Source organism: Scyliorhinus canicula, chromosome 7 (genome assembly GCF_902713615.1).
Source record: "Scyliorhinus canicula chromosome 7, sScyCan1.1, whole genome shotgun sequence".
In the NCBI taxonomy this organism is placed as follows: Eukaryota; Metazoa; Chordata; class Chondrichthyes; order Carcharhiniformes; family Scyliorhinidae; genus Scyliorhinus; species Scyliorhinus canicula.
In genome coordinates, this window is record NC_052152.1 from 10192986 (window position 1) to 10205454 (window position 12469).

General features: G+C 46.8%; 1 long non-coding RNA gene across 3 annotated transcripts in view; it reads left to right on the forward strand.

Moving 5' to 3' along the window:
- LOC119968730 overlaps nt 1–12469 on the forward strand; it is a 381383-nt gene that overhangs the window by 321386 nt on the left and 47528 nt on the right. For all 3 annotated transcript variants that reach the window (XR_005461191.1, XR_005461192.1, XR_005461190.1), the window contains one exon: nt 1717–1781. This is a non-coding gene — a long non-coding RNA (uncharacterized LOC119968730). The remainder of the gene's footprint in view (nt 1–1716; nt 1782–12469) is intronic.

Below are 12469 nucleotides of genomic sequence, written 5' to 3' on the forward strand. Positions count from 1 at the left end.
TTATGAAGGGGATGATGTTTCTACCTGGATTAAAGTATATATGGGAGTGAATTACAGGCTGGAATCTAATCAAGGCATTTGTTTGGTTATATATAGAATAACATATACCTGGGTGTGAGTTTCCCAGGGGTCAGTGCTTTTCCTGATATATATTGCTGATCTAGACGAGAGTGTTCAAGCCAAAATTTCAAAATTTGCAGAAGAAACAAATCTTGAAAGAGTTGTGAACTGTGAGGAGGACTGCGAGAGGCCCAGGAGGGCATAGACAGGATGATTGAATGGGTCGACATGTGGCAGAGGAAACTGAATACAGAGAGGTGTGAAGCTACGCATTTTGGTGTAAGAGCAAGGAATATAAAATAAAATCAAAGGTACAGTTCTAAAGGGAGATAGATCAGGGCGACCATGTGCACAAGTCATTGAAGGTGGCAGGGCAGGTTGGGAAAGCAGTTAAAATAGCACCTGGATCTTGGGTTTTATGATTAGAGGCACAGCGTAGTGAAGTTACGATGAACCTTTACAAAACTGGCTTAGCCTCAACTGGAGTATTGTGTCCGATTCTGGATACCAGAAGGATGGGGAGGTGTTAAACAGAGTGCTGCAAAGATTTACAAGGACGTTTCTGGGGACCAGGCACTTCAGTTACATAGATTAGAGAAGGTGGGGCTGTTCTCCTTCCCAAAGAGAAGGTCGAGTGGAGATACATTAGAGGTGTTCAAAACCCTGACATTCCTAGTCAGAGCAGACAGAGAGAAACTGTTCCCATTGACAGAAGGGCTGAGAACCAGAAGACAGACATTTAAGACGGTCGTCAAAAGAGGAACATCACAGCGAGCGGTTAGGATCAGGAATGCAATGTGTGAGAGTGTAACGGAGGCAAATTCAACCGTGGCTTTCAGAGGGGAAATTAGATATTCAGCTGAAAGGGGATGAATCGCAAGGTCCTGAGAAAGGGCAGGGGTGAGGTTGGGAAGACATTGGGTGGGGAATGGTGGGTGTGACCCCTTTCTGCGCTGTCTGAGGCATGGGCTGGAAAGTAGTCGTGGGATCCGCGGACTCTTTGTATAGAGCAAGGGACAATCACGGACAGCACGTTAGCACAATGGTTAGCACAGTTGCTTTGTAGTGCCAGGGACCCGCATTCGATTCCCACTGTGTCACTGTGCGGAGTCTGCACGTTCTCTCCGTGTCTCGTTGGTTTCCTCCGGGTGCTCTGGTTTCCTCCCATAGTCCAAAAATGTGCAGGTTAGGTGGATTGGCCATGCCTAATTCCCCCTTAGTATCCAACAACAAGGTTGGGTGGGATTACTGAGTTACGGGGATAGGGTGAAGGGTGCTCTTTCCAAGGGCCGGTACAAACTCGATGGGCCGAATGGCCTCCTTCTGCACTATAAACTGTATGATAATCGCGAGTGAGCTACAAACTGAGATGGATGTAGTCGGGAGGTTTATATATAGAAAAGCAGGTACCCCAGGTGTGAGTTACAGACTGAAATCTATGTGATGCATGCTGTATCATTGAGATTACTGTGTGAGTAGTTTGATGCTTTGGGAATACCTAGGCCATGGAATCTTGTCTTGATGGGCCTGTGTTCTGTGTACATCTATAATGGGCAGCATCAAGACCTCTGATTGCAGTGTTTCAGGGCAGTCATCTGACTCGCAGATCCTTTCAAAGGAAGACTAAACATCTACTTCCCTTTCCCTACAATACAGATGGAGCGACATCTGAGGAATCCATACCCTGGTCGCAGATGCTTCCAAAGGACATTTGAGTAAAGGTAGCACAACTTTTATAATTTTCTCTTCATAAGTGATGAGTACGTGGTCTCTGTTTCCCTTGCTGAATGAATCCCAGGCGTACGTGCTTGGGGTGAGCTGCACAGATCAAGGGGGCCCTGGGGGGGGGGGGGTTGCTCAGGGCTGCAACAGCTAATCTCATCTGATACCAATGTTGTCGGAGCAGAGTTACTCCGTACATTATTATTGGGATGGGGGGGGGGGGGGGGGGGGGGGGGGGGTGAGGGGATGAATGAGGGAAGGGAGTTTGGGAATTGTCTTCCTGCACTGAGATTTCCTTTCACATCAGCTCACTCTCCAGCTTTCAGGAGGACTTTTTATATCCATATTCTTCCTCATCTGCTGCTTCATGTGAAAAGCATGAAGGACGAGAGTGGAGAATAAGCCCAAAATTGGAGGCAGGCCATTCGGGGGGGGGGGGGGGGGGGGGATTAAGAAACACCTCTTCACGCATTCGAAGTGTTGAACTCTCTCCACATCTACGAGCTCAATTAACCATTTCAAATCTGAGATAAATGGCCTTTTTTTTTCTCTAGTGAAGGACGTTAAAAGGTTACGTATCCAAAGCGGGGGAATGGAGCTAGGGTACAGATTAGCCGCCATTCTGTTGAATGGCTAAACAAGCTCAATGGGCTGAATGGCCTATTCCTGCTCCTATGTTCCTAGATAGCTGACCCCCCCCACGTGATCTCTGAGTGCCAAATGAGCAAACCCTTGGTGCAGCCCACGAGCAGGTTGCCAGGCAGGTGGATTGTGAGAAAGGGGGATGGTGTGAGAGGCAGTCACGATTTTTACACCGAGGCAAGTTTTTTTTACACAGAGGGTAGTGGGTGCCTGGAACTCACTGCCAGAGGAGATGGTGGAAGCAGAGACGACAGTGACATTTAAGGGGCATCTTGACAAATACATGAATAGGATGGGAATAGAGGGATACGGACCCAGGAAGTGTAGAAGATTTTAGTTTAGACGGGTAGCATGGTCGGCACGGGCTTGGAGGGCCGAAGGGCCTGTTCCTGTGCTGTACTTTTCTTTGTTCTTTGATCACCAGCGGTGGGGTTCCTGGGACAGCAGCGACATTGGGGTTGACCCCACCTTCCCTCCCCACCACCCCTTTCCCTGTCACCCTGAAACAATAAGTAGACATTTCCCTTAGGCCAGGGATTCCATCGCCCAGAACGAACACAGCCCATGCTCCAACCTAAAATGTTGGCCGGGGTCTTATTCATGTCACAATATCGGGTTGCTATCACAAAAGAGGGTCTGAAACAGATGGATGTTTTTCACAGGGCCCGGCCCTTTCAAAATGGAGCCTGCCCCATTTTGAGACTGTCACGACCCGGTTAAGGCCAGGCAAGGTCTGCGAAAATTTTCGAATGGGTGGTCCTCTGTACCTCACCCAGGTGCTTGGACAGTGATTTGTAGAATTGGGGGGCGGGGGGGAACATTCATCCGGTTTGACACTGAACAGCCCCAGTTTTCAGCTGGTCAGGTGTCTGGTTTCCTGAGCTCTAACCGATTCACGGTGCCTTTTGCAGGCCTGCTGAGTAGGCCTCAGTTAAGACAGTCTGTGCGTGTCTCAGGGATCCCAGGTATTGATATCTGCTGACAGGCTGACTAAGATCAACTAGTTTGACTGAATGAAAGAGGAGAAATGCTCCTAGGCCGTGAAGGGGATTTTGATAGCGCCGTTGGGGAGAAACATTTCCCACTGGCAGCAAAGTCGGTAATCATGGGGAACCGCAAAGAAACAGGCGAGATTTTATTTTTAAACATGCAGCGAGTTGTATCATCTGGAATGCAGCCGCCTCCTCCCGATCACTTCCTCCCCTCCTCCCTTTTGGGATTTAGCTGAAGGCAGCTCGCTGATAGAGACGCAGTGGCCTTGAAATCTCGTGCATTTTTGCCAGTGAGCTTTCTGGGGAGGCCTTATTTCAATCAGGCCCAAGACTCAATATCGGGCCTACTCAGGATTATTCTCTACAATTGCACATGACCCGCACATACCCACTGTCCATGTATGTATCAGTATCTAAATGCTTCACACCCGATTAACAATTCTTGAGGTACAGTGACGTTTGTTACACAGTCAAATAATAAACAATCTTTATTATTATCACAAGTAGGCTTACATTAACACTGCAGTGAAGTTTCTGTGAAAATCCCCTCGTCCCCACACTGTTCGGGTACACTGACAATTTTAAGCTCTGTAAGGTCCCACAAACAGCAAGGAAATGACCACGTTGTGACCAAGGTGGTCATTCTAAACCCTCATGAATGACTGACTCAGTCCCAGCAGTGCCAGTTCTGGGCACTGCACTTTATAGGATGGCAAGGCTTTGGAGTGGAGGCACAGAATGGGAACGGGAATGAGGGACTTGAGTTTGGAGGTGGGATTAGAGGAAGCAAGGATTGTTTTCCTTACAGCTGAGAAGATTAAGGGAAAACTTATCAGAGGTGTTCAATATTATGAAAGATTTTGACAGAGTGAATGTAGGGAAATTGGCTTTTTACTTGTATCAGGGTCAGTAACCAACAGACACTGATTGTAACTACCACAGCAACAACAACTTATAATAATATCACACCTTTCATCAAAAAAAGTCCCAAGGGACTTCACATGAGCAATATGATTTCTGGGATGGCAGAATTGTCATATGAGGAGATATTGGGTCAACTGGGCCTGTATTCACTGGAATTTAGAACAATGAGAGGGGATTTAATTGAAATGTATCACATTCTGACAGAGTTGGATAGGCTGGTTGCAGAGATGTTGTTTCCAATGGATTGAAGGTCTAGAACAAGGGGTCACAGTCTCAGGCTAGGGAATAGGCCATTTAGGAAGGAGATGAGGAGAACTTTCTTCACTGAGAGTGGTAAACCTGTGGAATTTTTTATCACAGAAGGCTGTGAAGACCAAATTGCTGATTATATTTAAGTAGGAAATACATTTTTTAGACTCCAAAGGTACCAAAGGGTACAGGGAAAACTTTAGAGTATGGTGTTGAGATAGAGGATCGGTCATGATCATATTGAATGGCGGGGTAGGCCCGATGGGCTGAATGGCCCACTCCTATTTTTAATGGACCTGATTTAATGGAAAAAAACGGAGTACCGTTTTGGGCACATATAGCGGGGTGCTTTCTGGTGTTCGCAGCGATGAGCGCCCCCCGAGGCCACACTTAGACTCATTTCCTGCACGGACAAGCTCAGCTTGCCAGTACAGGAAGGGTTCCATTTTTAAATGGCACTCTAAAATCTCGATGCCCCTCCCCACCGGAGCCTCCGGATTCTCCCAATGCCCCAACTTACCAATTTGGAGATCCTTGAGCATCCCCCCCACCTCCACACCCCAGGGCAGGGCACCCCGGGCCCGATTCCTGGCATGGACATCCTGGCAAAAGGGCACCCCACCTGGACACCCTGGTGGTGCCAGGGTAGCACTGCTGGGGTGGCAGTGCAAGGTGCCCAGGTGGCATCTGGAGCGCCAGCCAGCGTACCACCCTGCCCACAGCCTGACCACCTGGGGCCTCCAATCGCCTGGGAGACCCTTCCAAGTGCCGTTTACGTCTGGCCCACGTTTGTGGAAACCAGTGCTAAAGGGTGCCAGGGCAGGGGTCTCCGAGGCGAGGCCATTCGATCCCGCACCTTGGGTAACTCCGATGCAGACTAACTACTCGCTTGAATATGCAAATCTGGACACCACCCATCGAGGGCAAGATCCAGATCACGATGCCTCGCGAAATCTCGTTAGATCCCGCGAGGCGTAATGAGCGTCGTAAATCTCAGGAGAGGCCTCTCGTGAGATTTAACACCCTCTTCGCGTCACCAGATCGGCCGCGACGAGGCCGGTAGATCGCGTCCTTTGTTTCTGATATAAAACAAAATATGACAGAGGGCTGTGAATCTTTGGAACTCTTTACCCCAGACGACTGTGGAAGCTCAGTCCTTGAGTTTGCAGAAATTGACAGATTTCTAAATGCCAATGACATAAAGGAATATGGGAATAGTACGGGAAAATAAGCATTGAAGTGAATGGTCAACCGTGACCATGTTGAATGGCAGAGCACTCTTGATGGGCTGAATGGTCAGACTCCTGCTCCTATGCTCTTCTGTTCTACTCATATACAGTGGTACCAGGTCAGACGATCAATAGCTTGGTGGAGGAGATATGTTTCAAAGAAGGAATGTGAGCAAGAGAAGTGGAGGTATAATTGGACAAACAGTTCTTCTGAGCTGGAAAGCGCTGCCTCACCAGGTGGCGGAAGCAGATTCAAGAACAATTTTCAAAGGGGATTTGGATAACTAAATAACTACTGGAAAAATATTGGATAAATTGGAAACATTTTCAGCGCTATCTAGAAAGAGGAAGGGAGTGGGTCTAATTGAATAACGTTTTCAGAGGGCTAGCATAGACAAGATGGAATGAATGACTAATTTCTGGGCTGTATGATGAGAGAAGACTGGAAAATGGCACTAAGTAAACTTAGCATTTATGCAGACACGACGGGCCGATTGTTCTCTGTCTGCACTGCTAAAAGTCAAATCTGCGAAGGGCGCGTAGCCTTAAAAATACAGCCATGTGACGTCTGGAAGAACGTTTAACCACTGAGATTGTCAGAAATCTGGAACTCTGTTCCTCAGAAAGGTTGCTGAGGCTGGGGGTTATTTGAAAATTTCAGAACTGAGAAGTGATCGCTTTTGGTTTGGTATGGTAGACGGAGTTAGGGCAGAGATCAGCCATGATCGAACTGAATGGTGGGACAGACTGGCGCGACTGAATTGCCTCCTCCCATTCCTATAAGGAGATCTGAGGAAATAGTACGGAACTGGGTTTCAGAGTGAGAATTAAACTGAGGGGCATAAACTTTCCGTGAACATGTGCATGTGTTAAGTGAAATTTGATTCAACTAACCTGTGTGTCTGAGTTTTGTTAGAGGGTTGACTGTTGAATATTTAAATAAAATTTTGTGTTGTTTTGCTTCTCTCCCTCGCTCTCTCTCTCTCTCTCTTGCTCCATTTCGCCGCTCGAATTCCATGGACTGAATTTCCCAGCTACGTCATCCTACCATGGTCAGACACTGCCAATTGCCATAAACCCGTAGATCCGATCTTGTGGTGAAGTCTAGTGCGCAAGCTCGCTTCTATGGGTCTGTGTCAATATGGTCATATAGTCGCTGTGACCCTGGTCGGCCTCCCCTGGTTACCTCATGAACAGCGAGGAGCTCGAGCCCTTTTCCTTTTCTGTTTTGTTTCAGAGTCGGGATTTCCATCGGTTCTCCAGCTCCCTCATCCAGCATCTCCACCGTTCATTCTTCTCTTTCCTCTTGAAAAAAAAATGAAATGAAAATCGCTTATTGTCACAAGTAGGCTTCAAATGAGGTTACCGTGGAAAGCCCCTAGTCGCCACATTCCGGCGCCTGTTCGGGGACGCTGGTACGGGTCGTACCGTTCCTTTCTGATGTATATTTATTTTCTCGCCGGCATGTCTTTCTTGCTCCCAAAGTACGGCATTGTCAGGGACACCTGTTAGCATTCTGGAATGCTCGCCTCCTACCCCAAAAAGAGAAATGGCGGAACAGATTCAAGGGGATGAATGGCCGTATTCTTGTTCCTGTATTACCCAATATTGATGCGTTTGCCTATCTAGCTTTGAATCAGATGGGACGAACATGTGGGCAATGGATAAAGGATTAAGATGACATTCTTAAGTGAGACCATTCAGGGGTGATGTCGGGAAGCTTTACTTCATACAAAGGGTTGTGGAAATTTGGAACCTTCTCCCTCCGAAAAGCTGTCGAGGCTGAGAATCAATTGATAATCTCAATACCAGGATTGATAGGCTTTCGATAGGCAAGGAGGTACAGGACCTTAAGAGTTATAGGACCAACGAGATGGAGTGACGATAGAGGTCAGGATTGATCCTCCACCTGTTCCAATGTTTCTAAGATACATTACATTGTGCAGTGCTCCTCCAATCTCCTCTCTGTTTAGAGATTTTCTGTAATCCCAGTCCGATCGCCGTAACGGACCGTCGGCAAATTTTGGGGAGCCCGTTCTCAAATAAAACTTGAAAAGAGAGAAAGAAAGACCATTTGGAGGCCGACCTTATCATCTCCAGTGAGTCCTCTGAGCATCTGACGAAACAGGATGCAATGCAGGCTGTCAATCATCAACTGCACACACATAGAAGAGCCACATAATTCCAACAAAAGCTGCTTTGCGATCAGGGGAAGTGCAGGAATATAGGTCTTGATCAGAAATAGCAGCAAAGTAGAGAATAGCAGAGGAAGTTAGAGGATGCAAGTCAATACTCAACGGGACTGACAGCTTCTTGCGTATGGAGTTGGCACATTCTCCCCGCGTCTGCGTGGGTCTCACCCCCACAACCCAAAGATGTGCAGGGTAGGTGGATTGGCCACGCTAAATTGCCCCTTAATTGGAAAAAATAATTATTTGCAAAAAAAGACTGACAGCATTTGTATAGAGTGATTAGACAGAGGGCAAGATTACAGGAAAAGAGCAGGATTAATGGGTTAGCTCTAATAAAAAAAACTAACACCGACATGATGGGCCAAATGGCCTCCTGCACTGTATCACTTGGTGATTCTATATTTCTGTTGACACAATTTACACATCCTCTGGACCCACTTTTATTGTTTTCTCATTTTGAATAAAAGCGCCAATCTTTTCCTCGCACCATCCTGCCTTTTATCATTTCATCACTCCTGCCTGACACCCAGTCACAAACATTCCCTTTTTTACCTTCCTTGCCACAATTCCTGTTCTTGCTGAAAAGGTGTTCTGATGAAAGGTCATCGACCTGAAAAGTTAATTCTGCTTCTCTTTTCCCACAGATGCTGCCAGACCGCTTGAGTGTTTCTAGCATTTTCTGTAATAATCTCTATCAGTGTCACAAGTAGGCTTACATTAACACTGCAGTGAAGTTACTGTGAAAATCCCCTAGTCGCCACATTCCGGCGACTGTTCGGGTACACAGAGGGAGAATTCCGAATGTCCAATTCACCTAACAAGCACGTCTTTCGGGCCTTGTGGGAGGAAACCGGAGCACCCGGGTGTAACCCATGCAGGCACGGGGAGAACGTGCAGACTCTGCACAGACAGTGACCCAAGCCAGGAATCGAACCCGGGACCCTGGGGCTGTGAAACAACAGTGCTAACCACTGTGCTCCCATGCTAATTGATACTCCAGATTTCCAGCATCTGCTTCTGTTGAAGTAGGAAAGTGAATGGGGTTATGTATGTGCTGCAAAATCTACAGCACAGCAGCAGGCCATTCAGTCCAACTGGTCCACACTGTTGTTTATTCCCCACACAAGCCTCCCGCCCCCATCTTTTCGTAGAATCATAGAATTTTACAGCATGGAAAGAGGCCCTTCAGCCCATAGAGTCCATGCTAGCATCAAGAACCTAATTATTCTAATCCCATTTATCAACACTTGGATGCGTTGGATGCTATGGCTTTTCAAGTGATCATCTAATATTTATTTTAATCGAATGCTATTAGCACACCCTGCTGTTCCTTGCCCTCATGTTTTTATCCAATTTCCTCTTTCGATTGGTCCCTGCCACAGGTGTACTGAGGTATATGAAACTCCGAGGCGCAGCTCTGATGTATTTCCACACAGCCACACCCACCACATCACTCTCACTTCCAATATGGCTGCAGTGGGGTCCATTATTAAGGAGGTAGTAGGTGGACATTTGAAAAATTGTAATACTATCAGGCAGTCAAGATGGTTTTGTGAAAGAGAAGTTTTGTCTGACGACTTTATTAGGGTTGTTTGAGGATGCAACAAGCAGGGTAGATAATGGGGCACCAGTAGATGCAGCATACTTGGAATTCCAAGGGACATTCGATCAGATGAGTTCATGGTCTTGGGGATGATAGATTAGCATGGAGAGAGGATTGGCTAATTGACAGGAAACAGAGAGTCAGAATAAAGGGTCGTTTTCAGGTTGGCAAACTGTAACTTATTGGAGTGCCGCAGGGGTCAGTACTGGGGCCTTAACTATTTATGATCCAAACTGATGACTTGGATGAGTGGAGCGATCGTGTTGAAGCCAAACCTGGTGCCGAAAGAAAAGATAGGTGGGAGAGTAGGTTGTGAGGAGGACACACACCTCTGCCATGGTGAGTGGGCAGAAATTTGGCAGATGGGGTAGAATGGGGGAAAATATGAATTTGTCCACATTGGGAGGAAGGGTAGAAGAGCAGAATATTATCAGTACATGGGGAGAGGCTGCAGAAAGCTGCAGTACAGAGGGAGATTTGGGTGTCCTTGTACATGAATCACAAATGGTTAGCATGCAGGAACAGCAAGTAATTAGGAAGGCAAGTGGAACGTAGGCCTTATTGCAAAGGGGTGGAGAGGACACAGTTTAAAGGAAAGAAGTCCCCCACTTAAATTGGTGTTTGAAATTCTCTTCCCCAGAGCATAGCAAAGACTTGATCATTGAACATATTCAAGGCTGAGTTAGACAAGAGTTTTGATTGAATGGGATATCGAGGGTGATGTGGGTCAGGGAAGAAAGTGAAGCTCAGGCATGATCTCATTGAATGGCGCAGCATGTTCGAGGGGCCGACTCTGGTTCCTATTTCTTATGATGTCATAAACTTATGAAAGGATGAGGGGATTTATAAATCGAAGAAACGAAGAAACAATATGTGGTGTTCAGTCGGAAACACTTGCTTGCATCCGGGTTGAGGTAGTAGGTTGTATAGTTTAGAATTACACCACGGGAGTTAACTGTACAATCTCCTAGCTTTCCCCGGAGCATGCATGATCCATCGAGAGACGCAACGCTGCAGACTTCCAAGACAGGCATTTTGCTTTGGAAAAAGATATTAACGAATCCTTTGGTGAGCAAAATAAAATTCAAAGCACGTCCTCTCTCAGATTAAGGACATGTTCCAGTGCTTCGCTGTGAGAGGAATTTTTCAGATTTAGACCTTGCCAACATCGACAGCAACAATGGCCCAAAACTGGGCAATTAACCTTGACATCTTCAAAGGACAATTCAATTGGCGTTGGGTTGCCAACTCTTTAATTTTACCATGTGATCTCTTATTGCTAACCTCCACCGCACTCTTCCCCTTCCCAATAAGACAAAATCCTTGCGCCGCACCAGCTTTCCGTAAGGATAAAGTGAACGGAATTTTTTGTACGCAACGCAACAGCCCCCACCCCATCCACCACCCCACCCCCACCTGATCCTCAGCCATACGAAATGTTGGGAATGATGGGGTGGGTGTAAGTGTGTGGAAATACTGATGTCATGTTTATTTTTGTCAAATAGCCACTTTCCCCAATTGGAATGTCCTACCTGCTGATGAATGAAAAGTGCAGAAAGGAAATGAAAGATCTATACCATTGTTTTTTTTTTAATGCTCTCGATCGTGTTTCTCCTGGTTTTTTGCTCACAACAGTAACCTGGAGGTTAATCTTTTAATTCCTGGGCAATCCTGAAGGTTTGACAACCCTCGTTGACAGCAACAAAGAAGGGCACAAAATCCCAAGTTAGGTTTAGTCAAATCTTATATATCCAAATTTTATCCGCGTCTTGACCTGCGAGTACTAACCTTAGACTGGGATTTAGTATTATCTGCACTGCTGCTTCCACTCTAATGGACTCAGCTGATCAGCCTTCAGGTATATGCCGAGGTGGGAATCTAGTAGGCTGTAAAGAGCATTATTCCCAATTTTGCCTCAACACAACACTCGTGTCAGCAAGGCTAAGTGAACCTTATACCCTTGCCTCTGAGACAGAAGATCAAGGGTACAAGCCCGAATCCATGAAACCTTATGTTGACTTTGCTCAAGGAGCTACACACCGAGCAGTAGGTCCTTCCGTCAGGATTCTTACAGCCGTTTGTTAAACCCCCCACCCCCCCAACCGCAATCCCAACCCCACCAAGATAATTCAAGTGATGATGGATGAGTGGGCGTGCGCGAAGATACAGGCAGCAGTTTCTGAAGTTTACAGTTCGACAATGGGAACTTGGTCGAGAGACCACTAAAATATTTGAGTTTGAAGGTAACAAAAGTGTGCTGATGTGCTGAGACCAGGGGTGGAGATAAGTGATGTTCCGGGGTGGGGGTTGGGGGGAGGGGGGGGGGGGCATGGAAATAGGCGGCCTTGCTGATGGAGAGGATATAGAGTTAGAAATGCAGGTTAGGGTCAATGTTGAGAGAATCCAGCAATGTGTGTGAGTGTGCATCTAGAATGGCTAGCGTAGCAAATGGAGAAAATGGCAGCCGTTTGTTTTAGGCCCGTGTTCTATCAATGCCCACATGGACTGTTTGGCATGCGGTGATCTGTTCAGGCGAATCTGGCACCCACCACCTTGCAATCCTTCTCATCTGGATTGTACAATCTCCACTTATGCCTAATCATTGCAAACACAGCAGACTGCACCAAGTAAAGACGGGAACTGGGGTCAGTGTGCTTAAACGCCATCCCATCCACACATCAGGCAGAAGGTGGCAGAGTTCCAGGGATGGTGAGGTGATGCAATGCTTCGATTATGGGACCTTCATTCCTTCATTCTTTTCTACCAATAGCTCACTGTGGTTTGTTTGCAAGCAGGAGAACGCAGGAAAAAATCTTTCAAGCTTGATGCTCAAATCAAGATGGCCGAACATCATGA